Source organism: Mytilus galloprovincialis, chromosome 4 (genome assembly GCF_965363235.1).
Source record: "Mytilus galloprovincialis chromosome 4, xbMytGall1.hap1.1, whole genome shotgun sequence".
In the NCBI taxonomy this organism is placed as follows: domain Eukaryota; kingdom Metazoa; phylum Mollusca; class Bivalvia; order Mytilida; family Mytilidae; genus Mytilus; species Mytilus galloprovincialis.
The window spans coordinates 77,421,787-77,437,023 of NC_134841.1; the positions used below are offsets into that span (position 1 = coordinate 77,421,787).

Consider the following 15,237-nt stretch of genomic DNA (forward strand, 5'->3'; position numbering starts at 1 on the left):
TAATTTAATACGCCAGACGAGTTTTTCGTCTACATAAGACTCACCAGTGACGCTCAGATCAAAATAATTATCATCAAGCCAAACAAGTACATAGTTGAAGAGCATTGAGGGTCAAAATACGGCTCAGGTAATCTATTCCTGGGATATGAAAATCCTTTGTTTTTCGAAAAATTCAAAGTTTTGTTAACAGGAAATTTCTTAAAATGAATGTCAACACCGAAGTGCTGACTACTAGGCTGCTGATACCCTCGGGGACGAAACTTCAACCAGCAGTGGCATCGACCCGTTAGTTATCAAAGGTGCCAGGATTATAATTTAATACGCCAGACGCGCAATTCATCTACATAAGACTCATCAGTGACGCCCAGATCAAAATAGTTTTGAAGCCAAACAAGTACAAAGTTGAAGAGCAGTGATGACCATAAATTCAAAAAAGTTGTGCCAAATACGGCTAAGGTAATCTATATCTAGGATAAGAACACTTTCGCTGTACCTGTATAAATCTGATTTCGAACGGGATACCCTTTCTCTAATTTTTGTGCTATTTTCACATTTTTTGATCGGTGTCAGAAAAATATTTCTCCTCACTAGTGAAATATCTGTTCTCGGCAAATGATTAGTCGAAATTTGATTATGACCGAAATTTTTTTATTTTCTGCTGAAATTTCCTATTGTGACGTCATGAAAATGGCGACCATGCCTGATGACGTCGGATATAAGGAACACAAGTTTCTGAAAATCTTTGAAAAAGAACGATAAAAATCATCAAAGAAACATGTTCCAACACTATAACTCGTGTTTTACGATATTTCTCCACTCTCGACAGTTACATTTTAATTATTTAAAAAGCTCGCAAGCCTCGCGCTTTATATAATAAAATTCAACTGTCTCAAGTGGAGAAATATCGTAATACACTTGTTGCAGTGTAGGAATCTATATTTCTAATTTAACGTTGATGTTTTTAAGCACCCGTAACTTATTTTAGATACGATCCATTTTAAACTTATTCATCCTAGAAATGAACTTATTATGAAAGGTTATCAATTTAAAATTGTAGAAATATTTTTGAATACTGTCTTCATCGACAAATATTTCATAGATATGTATGCCTATACAATTATGCACACTATTGGTATAATATTCTTCAATATTTTGCATTGCACACAGCCATGATTTTCGCAAACTAACATCTGTACACTTAACTAATTTGATGCGTACTGACCGATGTCGGGGAAACACAGTCAATTAAATATCAAACTAGCTTCAAGTAAATTAACTCATCATAGATAACAGACTTTTATGCTTGGTCGCCAGACTCATCAGTGACACTCGAGTAAAAAAAGATAGGAATCCCAAATTAAATAGAAAGATGAAGAGCATTTATAAATCAAGGTTCCTAAATATTTTGCCAGGTACAGGTCGAAGTTTAACTAACAGTAAATTCACAGTTTTGCTTATATCAATGATAACTTATGTCATCACAATAGGAATTGATAACTACAATAGTGCTGACAATTGGGCTGGTGAAACCTTTTAGGAATCAACCTCCATATGCATGAGCTGTTAGGGTTCTTATATCGGTACCTTGTGTATTTTGTCTTTTTGTAGGGATTATTGTTTGCTTTGGGCCGAACTTATTAGTCAAGCCTTTTTCAAACTGGTTTTATACGTGTTTAATTTTTTTTAAATTGTAGTAAAATTGAGAATGGAAATGGGGAATGTGCCAAAGAGACAACAACCCGACCATAGAGCAGACAACAGCAGGAGGTCACCAACAGGTCTTCAATGCAACGAGAAATTCCCGCACCCGGAGGCGTCCTTCAGCTGGCCCCTAAACAAATATATACTAGTTCAGTGATAATGAACGCCATACTAAACTCCAAATTGTACACAAGAAACTAAAAGTTAAAATAATACAAGACTAACAAAGGCCAGAGGCTCCTGACTTGCGACAGGCGCAAAAATGCGGCGGGGTTAAACATGTTTGTGAGATCTCAACCCTCCCTCTATACCTCTAGCCAATGCAGAAAGGTGAACGCATAACAATACGCACATTAAAATTCAGTTCAAGAGAAGTCCGAGTCTGATGTCAGAAGATGTAACTAAAAATAATAAACAAAATGACAATAATACATAAATAACATCAGACTACTAGCAGTTAACTGACATGCCAGCTCCAGACTTCAATTAAACTGATTGAAAAGTTATGTCTCCATCATATGAATATCAGGCACAATCCTCCCCGTGAGGGGTTTAGTATCATACCATCATACCATATATGAGAAGAACATAACCCGTGTCATGCCAACAACTGGTTTATTAATAATAAATGTGTTTAGTTCCGATGCAAAGACCCTATAAGTGAATCAATATTAACGCCAAAATATGCAATCTTTAATGACCTGACAACAGTATCGTAACTATATCCCTTCTTAATAAGTCTATTTAAAGGTTTTCTTAGCTTCTGATGTGAGTACTGACATTTTTGTGCTTTATAAAGAATATTTCCATAAAATATTGGATGTGAAATACCTGAACGTATAAGAAGTCTGCATGTTGAGCTATATTTCCGAATGATGTCCTTATACCGATGATAAAATTTAGTAAATGTTTTGACTAGTTTGTGATATCGAAAACCCTGGTGTAATAATTTTTCAGTAATATATAAATTTCTCTCGTTAAAATCTAAAACATTGTTACATACACGAGCGAATCGTACAAGTTGAGATATATAAACACCGTAAGATGGTGACAAGGGAACGTCACCATCTAAAAATGGATAATTAACGATAGGAAATGAGAAATCATCTCTTTTTTTATTCTAATGTTTTCTTATTTGTACATGTTTTATTTGTATCATTTCACTGAAAATTTTCAGTCTATTTATAAATTATGATTTAAAAATAAATCACTTTTTTTCCTAAAGTATTTTTAACTAAAGAATGTTTCAATTGCTGGTAGACAAATCAATTAAATGTTTAGAAAGTCGAATTTCCGGTAGACCTTCTTTCAAGGTTTGTATTGAACTTTGGCATGTCTATTTAATTAGTGTTTTCTACAACGGTAATATATTATTTTATCTTTGGATTGTATTTGGCAAAACCTTTTAGAATTATGTGTTATCAATGGCCTACTTCAATTTGTTCAACTCGGGTTAGTACTTGTTGAGTTTACTCAACTGACAATCGAATCCCCGGAGTTTGACCTCTTGAACTTACCTGAATTATCTCGACATCACCCCTGTTTTTTTGGCAGGTTTTGAAATTTTAAAATGGCGACAAATATAAATAGCAAAGACGAATATGATACCAATAAAATGACATTTTACAAGTACATATAAAGGTAGGGCTATCAAGTAACATTTACTGTTTGTTGTGTTTGCGTCAGTAAAAAAATACCCTGTGTAAATTCTGTCGTTGGTGTTTATAAGAATAGAAAAAATCATATTTATCAGGATTTTGAGTTGGTAACATTAAAATGTGAATGCGATAATACATTCCCTTACTACGGACACCGGGAACGGGGCAAGATGAATAAATTACATGAAAATAGTGGCACAATAAGAACTGGAAATGATTAAATGAAAGAAGTTCATAAATTTGATTATGCTATTTATTTGAACATAACGTTTATTGTCGACGTCCATAAAAAGAAAATTGACAACTGCTGCTATACTTATATCGTATATTTATACATCTTCCATTTTAAAAGTTTTCACTTCGATTCGAGAAGGATGCGCACATGCGCATTAACACTGGTTTTATAACTCGTGTCAAACTGAGCTGGACGAATTGAGGTAGGCCAATGCTTTTCAACTTCTCTCTTTATTTGACCTTCTTGACCTCTTTGGCTCGACTTCCAGCGTCACTGATGAGTCTGTTATAGACGAAACGCCCGTCTGGCATACACACCGTAAATCCTGGTAAGGAGCTTTTTTTTTAGATTTATGAGTCATTACATTTATAATAAGCATAATTAACATCTAATTTGATGATATAGATTTGATATATTGAATTTTGTTTTTATTGTAACAATGTTTTAACAATATCACGGATCAAGCAAAAAGTAAAATCATAAAAATACTGAACTTAGAGGAAAATCAATTCGGAAAGTCCATAATCACATGGCAAAATCAAATAACAAAACGCATCAAAAACAAATGGACAAGAACTGTCATATTCCTGACTTGGTATAGGCATTTTCAAATGTAGAAAATGGTGGATTAAACCTGGTTTTATAGCGCTAACCCAAGTTCGAAATTATTTTTTTATGTTTTGTAATTTTTGCCCCTGATATCTGTAAAATTTAATAGTATATTGATGATAACACTTACAGAAAAACAAGTTTTTTCTTACTCAACGTAATTGTGTCTCCCTTAGAATAAAAGCAGAAAGAATCTTAAAAGAGCAATGTAGTTTTATGCATTTCAATGTGAAAAATAAACTAAGTCAGAAAATTAGGTCCATATCCTTCTATCATGTCTATATTTATAATTGACACTGTTTTACTAACAATTTATTTTATTGAAGACAATATCATACTTGTAAAAAGTGCAGTTACATTTTTTAATTCAAGACTAGAAAAATATCGCAACAACTTGCATAAACATTTTTTTTATCCGATTAATGATACACACCTAAGAGACACTCAAACTCAAATTTCGAAAATGAACAGACAAAACCATGACCAAAAAAGATAAACGACCACAAGTTAATCCGCATTCAACAAACATACAACATGAAAGACCAAGAATGAACAACACAAACCCCAGCACAAACCGAGCGATCTCATGTGCTCTTGAAGGTTAAACTGGTCTGATCCACATGTGTCACCTGTCATGTTGCTCATGAATGTAAAAAACATGGAGAATCTTAAATCGGTATAGGTAAAAAAAAAAAAAAGAAGACGGGATTGTGTTTAAGACAATTGAAACATTTATGTAGTCATTTATGTTTAGAGATATTGTATAGATATCTGATTTCAGTGGCTGTTCCCTTGAACAAACCAAGAGTCTTCTTATTCATGTTCATATTTCATTTTTAAGTACTTTACCTTATGTCTTTTTTTCTTAATATTTGTTTGTATGTATCTTTCTAATTTTCAAACGATAAGATATTTAGAACTTAATTTTATGATTAATATATTTCAATTGAAGGAATTTCTTAATATATCAGAATGTGATTCTGTGAATGGATAACCATAGTTCACCTTCAAAAAGTTATGCATATTTTGGAAATGAACAGGCTTCTCTTAATAGTAATTGTTATACTTTGTCTATGCCATTCAATGGAGGCACCATCTTTACAACAATTTGTGGAGAAGGGACCTACATCGAAAATATTTGTCAATATCCAGAACACAAAAAATGTAGTATGCTCCATGGAGAACTGCCATCTAAAGATGGAAAAAATAAGACATCGAAAAGAAGAATCACGAAATCAATTCGCGTACACAATGATTCAAAATCAAGCAGTCAATTTGAAGAGTTTGTTCATGATATTTTCAGCAATAGAACCAGCAACAAGACTATTGCTGGGAATCCACATACTAGTATTCAGAAAGGCAAACATAAACAAGTTTTGTCATGCACAAATTTAATTCAAGAGACATCGGAACCCAAATGTTCGTTTCACTACGAAACACCATTCGTAAACAAAGAACGAAATCACAAAAAAAAACATTGTCAAAATAAACCTAACGAAGGGTTATTGGACTATTCGCTTTATTCAAATTTCACAGTTGTTGATATAGAGCTTTATCATTCTGATACAGAATATTTTATGCAATTGGATAAGTTAAAACCCTCCAACAAAATTCCTGCTAGTAGTTCACAAACTAGTACCAAAAATGTCAGTAATGAACACGTGTTGTCAGGTGCGAAGTTATTTCAAGGGACATCGGACTCCAAATTTTCGTTTAATTGCGAAAAAACATTTGTAAGTAGTGAACAAAATAACAGTATACAAAATTGTCATAACAAACAAATGGAAGGTTTCAGCGACTATGCGCTTTCTGAGGTTGATGTAGAGCTTTATCAGTCTGATAGAGCATATTTTATGCAATTGGATAAGTTTAAACCCTTCAACAAAATTTCTGCTAGTAAATCACATACTAGTACCAAAAAAGTCAGTAATGAACACGTGTTGTCAGGTGCGAAGTTATTTCAAGAGACATCGGACTCCAAATTTTCGTTTAATTGCGAAAAATTATTTGTAAGCAGTGAAAAAAATAACAGTATACAAAATTGTCATAGTAAACAAATAGAAGGATTAAGTGACTATTCGCTCCCTTCAAATTTGTCTGTGGTTGATGTAGAGCTTTATCAGTCTGATATAGCATATTTTGTGCAACTGGATAAGTTTAAACCCTCAAACAAAATTTCTGCTAGTAGTTCACATATTAGTATCCAAAAAGTCAGTAATGAACACGTGTTGTCAGGTGCAAAGTTAATTCAAGAGACATCGGACTCCAAATTTTCGTTAAATTGCGAAAAAAAATTGTAAGTAGTGAAAAAAATAATAGTATACAAAATTGTCATAATGAACAAATGGAAGGATTTAGCGACTATGCGCTTTCCTCAAATTTTTCTGTGGTTGATGTAGAGCTTTATCAGTCTGATAGAGCATATTTTATGCAATTGGATAAGTTTAAACCCTCCAACAAAATTCCTGCTAGTAGTTCAAATACTAGTACCCAAAGAGTCAGTAATGAACACGTGTTGTCAGGTGCGAAGTTAATTCAAGAGACATCGGACTCCGGGATTCCATTCGTAAACAAGGAAAGATATAACAATTTACAGAATTGTCATGATAAACAAATAGAAGGATTAAGTGACTATTCGCTTTCTTCAAATTTCACAGTGGTTGATGTAGAGCCTTATCAGACTGATAGAGCATATTTTATGCAATTGGATAAGTTGTGTATCCAGCAGGGTAAACCCTGGACTCGAGAATATGTATCTGAGGTACAAAGCAACGTACTGATGCAAAATACCGCACCTAACCTGAAACATAATTGCCTCCTGACTGAGGATAACAAACATGAAGTATCACAGGAAAAGGGAGTAGTAGAGTAAGTTTGAAAAGGATGGCTTCACGGCTATTAGATATTTAAAATTATAAAAGTAAAACGGAATTGACAACACCATGTCGAGGGAGGGGGAGAGGTAAAAAAAAATGACAAACAATATTACGAGCAAGCGAAGACAAAAACGTGAAAAATACATGAACAACTACAGCTAACTGTAAGGCATGAAATCGACAATATCATTGAAAAACGACGAAAAGACAATAATAGCACAAATTACATAGAAAATTAAAGCCTGTTCAATAATTTATCTCAGGGACTTTACAAGGTAGAACGGTTAGCCGACCCTACTACACGTGTGGCACCCGTCGACCTGTAAGTGATTATAACAAGGTCATTGTTCATTCTCCTTCGGTTATTTCACAACGGAGATGTTTATAATGTACTGTTTCAAACATATCCCAAATTCGGATTCTCTTTAATTTTAATATAAAAACCTTTTCTTATATATTTTGGTTTTTTTATCCTACGCTCACATTTTTTTTTCGTTTTGCATCTGACCTCAACACGTGTCGTGTTAATATGAATGCTATCATACAAAATTCTCGTGAATTACAATGTATTCAGATTTAACAACGTTTCATTACAGAATTTTGAGTGAAACTAGTAGAAGAACTTTAAATGGACAAAACTTATCATGTGGTGGTATAATAAAAACTACACATCCCACAGATATATTCCCCCATATATGGACTCAAAAAACACCATCAGAGGAAATTTCTACCAAGGAAAAGGGTATGTTATTACAGATATAATATTTTTTAAGAAATATATTTAAAAATAAAAATGGAATAACACAAACAAGTTACATTGTCAGCCGTTCATTCGGCTCTTCAGACAGTAATGGAGCGTTATTATGCAGCAACATAGCATCTTTACTAGCCAAGGGTTACGATACAGTTACATCCTCTCAACCCTTGGCGGATTAAGGTAGAATTTCAGATCTACGAATTGATGATTTTCAGTGGTTGCAGTTGTAACTGTCTAGATCAAATTAAAAAACGTCTTTAAAGTAATCAAGTGTGAATGTAGAAACAGTAGATTATCAAGTATTGATTGTGCAACAAGTGTTTGCCGACGAAACATATGATAATATGTAGTGACAATTTCAAAGTTCAAAATTAATTTCTAGTAATTAAAAGTTCCAGAATATGTTTCTCGAGCAAACTTTAAAATGACAACGTTTAATTTTTGTTCCTGCTTCGCGAAATTTGTAAACACTGGACACAACAATTAAACACCTCAACATTGAAGAGAGTTCTTGTGCTGCCGTTGGTCAAGAATGGTGTAGTCGGAATGGGAGTTACTTTTATCTACAGGCATATGACGCAGCATTGTTATCACAAATGTTAGTTTAATCTGGATGAAGAGAAGGGGATCTGTGTCCTTTTACTTTTTGACATCATAAAATAATCTTATATTACTAAATACCGGGACAAATATACATACGTTATGGTTACAGGTTAGGAAGAATTTAAGAATAGGATAGAGTTGTTCTTCTTTTATCAATTTCAAACGAGTTCAATTGATTCAGAAATATCAGCTTTTTGAAAAAAAGTTATTATAACATGTATTTAGGGATCGATATGCAGTTATTTTTTGCTGATAATTTTTTTTCCGATCGCAAGTTTTTACGGTCGAATATCGCTACGACTTTGTCGTCGTCGTCGTCGTTGTCGTATGGATCTCTATGAAACTGTACCAAAAGGTTTCATGCCACCAAAGGAAGATATGGGATTGTTTTTGGGCTTCTTTTGTTTTGGCATTAGGAGCCAAAAAGAATACTTTTCAAATACTTCGTATAAATTGCTCAAATTTTGGCCAATTTCAACGGACTTGTATTCAAAGTCTTGAATTTTAGGCTATTTTAAATATACTGAATTTTACCATGTATTTGGATTATTGATATTGGACCAGGAAAGGTAAATGTCCAACTTTAAAATTTTTAAGTTCTTATAGCACACTCATACTGTGTCAGAATTTTTTCCAACGCACGTAGAAATATCATTCAATATTTACATTTATCATATGATAAAGGCCCTTGGGCTGATATTGATGTCTCGGGATGATACGACATATGATACGGATTTTGCCATGTATTATTCTCTATGTAAAAATAGACAAATGCCGTGGTAAATTATCAAGTTTATTAGGCATGCGTAATTGTTTTGCGGATCATAAAGTCATTTCATAATGATCAAACAGGCACATTATTCATAAAACATTGTTGCGCATGGTGGAAAGTATAATGCGGTATTTTTAAGGATTTACCTCGTCATTTTTTTAAACACCGTAGTAATCATCCGATACATGATGACGTCCGTACAACTTGTGGAGTTATTATCTTAGGCGTTATTTTTCAAATATTGCGTTTTAAGATCTTTCTGTTAATGAGATCATAGATAGTCGATCTCATATCTCTTATCAATTAAGATACCTCAAAGGCATGTACAGGAAATTTTTTTGACCGACAAATATTCAGTTTTTCCCTTTCCCTTCACAATATTTTTAAAATGCTATGCTGTTGTAATATCAGGGTTAAAAGCTGAACTTTTTTTTCGGATTAATATTCTGATATTCAAAATGACTTTCTAATCAATGATTGAAAGGGGTTTATATTAAAAGTCAAATATTTTATGGCACGCTCACGATAGCTGAGATGCATTATGCTCTTTCTTGTTACCCGTACAATATTAAAACTTGGATTTAGGTATGTTTAAGGTATATTAAATATTGTTTATAGTATTATTATTTTTTTGTTATATCTAGTCGTAGTAAACGTGATACTTGTTAATAGTATTATAAGTAATATACCCCAGTATTCTATAATACAAAATTCGGGTGTTGTTTCAAATTTCAGTTCACAAAACAAAACAATATGATAATTTAATGAAACTTAGTATGAATGTTTCTTATTACAAATGTAAGTAAATTGTTTAAGATTCATGCCTAATAAGGGTTTTGGACAAGATTTGATTGTTCTCTAAAAATTTAAACATGATAGTACGACAGTCCCTTATGGTATCTAGTTTATAAATTGTATCCGAAGTTTTGATCCATCAACAAACATGGCCGCCATAGCTAAAAATAGAACATAGGGGTCAAATGCAGTTTTCAAAAACTAAAGCTTTTAGAAAAAAATCTGACATGGGGTAAAATTGTTCAATTGGTCAAGATCTATCAAGACTCATTAATATATTTTGAAAAGTAAAAATAATCATTGATGAAAGATTTAAGCAAAAAAAAAATAACAGGTGAGCGATTCAGGCTATTGAGAGCCTCTTGTTTTTTTACATTTTTTTATAAATTTTTTATAAATTTACTGTTTGCAAAAGTAAGAATTTTTCCAACGATTTTCTTATCCCAGGAATAGATAACTTTAGCCGTATTTGACACCACGTTTTAGAAATTTGTGTCACCAATGATCTTCAAATTTGTTCTAGTAGGCTTTCTTTACTATTTTGATTCGAGCGTCACTTGTGAGTCTTATGTAGACCAAACGCACGTATGGTGTATTAAATTAACCAGCCTGGTACCTTTGATAACTATTAGCATGTCGAAATTTCCTATTGTAATGTTATTTGTGTATTTATTTGTCCTAAATGTTCTTGTAGTTATTTGTACTGTCGTCCTGTCATGTAATGTTGTCATTGTAATGTTATATTTAACATTGCCATAAAAGCGAGAGGTTTGGCTAGCCGCAAAACCAGGTTCAACCCAACATTTGTTTCTTAAAATTTCCTGTACCAAGTCTGGAAAATGGCCATTGTTATATTATAGTTCGTTTCTGTGTGTGTTACATTTAAGTGTTGTGTTTATGTTGTGTCGTAGTTCTCCTCTTATATTTACTGTGTTTCCCTCAGTTTTAGTGAGTAACCCGGATTTGTTTTTTTCTCAATCAATTTATGAATTTCGGACAGCGATATACTACTGTTGCCTTTATTTAGTTCATATGCCTTTTTATAATAATATAGTGACATTGACATTTATTCCTTCTCTTTTATCTAAATGTAAATCGTGGAATGTAATTCCACTATACAGAAACTTGGTTCGGGGGTTTATTTCATCTTTTAAAGGTTCCGTATTGTTCTATTCTTAATTTTTCAAAACAAATCCAGATCAAATTCACTTAACATTTTGTTTTTTTATGTTGCTTTTTTCTTATGCTTCTTTATATTTGGTTTCCCTGTTGAAGACTAGTTTTAACCAGCAACTTAACTTATGTCACTTAGTTTCTTTGGTGACTGAATTAAATAGAAAAATAAAGAATTGAAAATTAATATATCCTCTTTTTTTTTAGATACGTTTAATGTTAGTGATAAGCCGTTTAAAGACTTGGAAAGATACGTGATTGAAAATTACCAAAGAGTTCCAGATGTCATTAAGCATAAATACTTCGATGCAACAGTAGTTTACCATGAAGACGATAGGTATGAAGCTGAAAAATTCCGAAATCATATAACAACACAAAATACACTCCAACCTCTAAACATAGCTATGTACGACGGACCTGATTTAGAGCATATGTCACGATCAAAATTGGAACTACTTGAAATGATGTGTGAATTTTCAACATTTATAATAATATTTTTTACTGAAAATGTTATGCTGAGAGCAAATTTCTGGGGATTAGATAAACCATTCAGCCCATCAACACATGATTCTGAAGATGAATGGTTATATATGTTTAACTCCATTTGCGTTAAATATTGTAGAACAGGAAAAGTAATACCAGTTAAAAACAGAACGCGTTTAAGGCTTCCACTCAGTTTAATAGCACTTAGGTCATTTGACTATTCACAACAAGATGATCAGTGCATTGCGAAATTGTACAAAATTATTTTTGAAAAAAGAGATCAACGAATGAAAAGAGAGATCGTTTTATTAAAGAAACAATTCGATTATCTAATGAAAAATCGACATTTGTGTGTATCATCATCAATATTTGGGTATATTTAGACCAAGCTACTGTAGTTGATTATTTTAGATCACATCATAAGCTTCATGCTTTTAACTCATATATCAGGGGGGAAATCAAATAATTTAACCAAATAATAAAAGTTTTAAATAATTGTTCTCTATGCACATTGAAACCCGCTCTTTTGTGAATTTTCAATTGAATATGCAGGGATTGGTATATGCATAATGTCTTTACCATGAACAATGAGTGACTTACAAGATGATAATAGAATTATAGACTAAACAAACTGTATATCTTCTTTTATTTTATTGGAACGACGTACTTAAATTTCTACTACACAATGTACTAATTCCGTTTGTATTTTATGCTTTTATTTCTAGCATCATGACAAAATTGTGGCCATTCTGAACGTCCTCTAATTGTATGAGAACAGGTTATTGATTTCACATTTTCTGGAGGAATTTTCAAATTTCAAAATATTGCGCGAGTCATGCATTAGGTTCAGAGACTGTGACTCCCTTTGTTTTCAACTATTAGAATACAGCTCAATAACATTAGTTACGTAGTGTGCTAATGACCTAATACGATATTTATAGGGTCAGTAAATTCCACATGGGGTGAGAGCAAAACTCGAATCCCCATATGGACTTTACTGACCCATATACATAGTACGCTGTGTAACCAACTTATTCTACCGACTATCTTAACATGTGGTATTTAGAATAGTGGCCTTTCAAAGTCTTCAGTACTTAGTATTCAGAACCTACTTACATTTGTCTGTACAAAAAGAAATGCCATCAATAACAATTTGTTATCTTAAAATGTGTTTTATTGATTTATTTTAATAGTTCATCATCAATTTTCTTGTTCTGCTGAAACCTTTCAGATTTTTTTCCAAGCACCATGTTGTTTTTATAAAAAGACATAACATCACAACTAACCGTGTATTGAAATAATCTCCCATCTTTTTTTGTTTTAAAGGGAAGTATCTCCTTACTAACCCCATATTGTAACTTACTCTATATTTGTAGGACACCCTATTAAATATATGCAGTCACCTAGTGTAGTCCTTTAAAAATCATATCCCCATAAATCTATAGGAGGTAAGATAACAATAAATATATTTATATCAAAATTTTACTCTTAATCTGTGGTCTCTCGCTTTACTTTGTTAGATGCTTGTATTCTACTAGGATAAAAATTGCATTTTTCTGTATATTTGTAAAATAGTGTGTTCTTATTGTACAGTGTATAGTTTTTCTCAGCTTAAAAAGAAAAATTATATACGGATAAAACAAAATTCACAGAATATTTTGAAATATCCTACATTTTTAAAAGATGATAAAAAATCATTGACAAATATTACATCGAGTCATATCGAATGAATGCGTATGCAAACGACCACAATTGTTTAAATTTCATTATGGTATTATGGAGGTACAAGAAGCGGTTTCTTTCACAATTGTATAAAATATCGAGGTTGTCAAAAGTTTCTACAGTTTTATTTCTCTTTAGCATTTTATATGATCAATTGTATTATACAGACAGTTATTTTAAGAAAGCCAAAAAGTTCATTGGAATTTGATATTAAAAAATTTGGGATTTCAATATCTGATGTTAAATATTAGAAATTCATTATGGGAAATTAAATATCTTTATTCAGATTTCGTCATTCAAAATTGTGAATTCAATAAATTCATTAGACACGGTGTTGAGTATAATATCCACTGCATCTAGTCAAAAAACAATTGAAGCACTAAAAGGTCAATAAACAAATGTATGCTAATATACTAGTATATATCTGATTAAGCAGAGCTCTACTTATTATGCATTACATTAAATAATTGTCACAAATGAAGTTCAAAATGAATAATGTAAAATATGAACTTTCACATGTGAATTCTCCAAAAGATGCAAGAACTGGATAAAGAGCACTTGAATTTTGAAAGGGATTTTAAATCATTTGGTAAGGGACGACATCAAATGTAAAATGTAGGATAAAACAAACTTAATTCATATACCCCCTCTTAACTTACTTTGGGAAAAATTGATTGACCAATAAGCATATGTGTAAAATCGATGTCAATCAAACAAAACTTAGAGGCACATTTGACCCCCACCCTCAAACTATTTGAATTGAGATTTTTATCCTTCATTGATTTTTTTTATGTCCTCCATTCAATTCGTCAGTGGATTAGATTACCATCCATTTTCCTTTGGATGGATTTTCCTTCCAAACAGCAGTCTGTCAGATTTTGAGTTCGGATGGTTATCCATCTTGAAACTGACTGCTAAGGGTACTTAGAAATTAATTTAAAAAGAAGTCAGACAAAACTCTGTAAAGCCTTCATTTAACACATTCGTCTTTTTCTTAAGGCAACGATGGATCATAAAAGGGCAATCTTTACTCCGTGTTATATGTTCATCACAAAACTGAAGTTCACGTAGTGCACGGCTGATCTGATATGAAGGGTATTAGGAATGAAATATATGTAAATATCTTTTCTTCTTGATGTAGGTAAACAGAAAAGTACTTTCGTGTTGATTTGAAAGTCTGTTCCATTGTTTGTATATTTCTTTTTTTAATATAAAACCAGAGACATATAATACATATGTATTATATGTCTCTGATAAAACTTAATATAAACTGCTATTATAATTGTTTAATAGATTTGATTTTTTATTGATTTACTGTAATTTTAATTCCTTGGTAGTATTTTTGATTGCTTCTGTGTTTATTTTCTTGCTTTATGTCTTCTGTATACATATCGACTCTTATTTAAAATCGTATATGCAAACGTAACTGGTTACTCACACAATTAAAGTAAATATTCCATATTTTATAATATACGGCAGTAAATATCTTATTAGGAACGGTTTGTCAGCTTTTGAATGATGTATTTCTTTTATTTGTTTCAGACATAATTTGTCCTGCGCATCATTTTCTAAAGTAATACAGGGTATTAAAAAAAATTATACTTATATCTTGTACTCCTTTACAAAATTCCAGGTACTGACAAGATGTTTATTTGTAAATATTTTTAAGTAAGTTGTAAAAGTTTTGTGTGTGTGATTTTATGTTGGTTATTGGTAAATAAACTCTTCATAGATACTTAGTACTGGGATTTAATTTTTGTACGCCAGACGTGAGGTTTTTTTTACAAATAACTCAATAGACTGCAGTTTCATCGAACACAGTTTTTGAAACTAGATATGCCAATGATGATTGT

The 15,237-nt window shown here is 32.0% G+C and overlaps 1 long non-coding RNA gene across 1 annotated transcript; it reads left to right on the top strand.

Moving 5' to 3' along the window:
- The first annotated feature begins 6,602 nt into the window (after positions 1-6,602).
- On the top strand, positions 6,603-11,558 carry LOC143072996 (uncharacterized). The gene is made up of 3 exons (XR_012977370.1): positions 6,603-7,071; positions 7,676-7,821; positions 11,387-11,558. It is a non-coding gene; the product is annotated as an uncharacterized LOC143072996 (long non-coding RNA).
- The last annotated feature ends 3,679 nt before the right edge of the window (positions 11,559-15,237 follow it).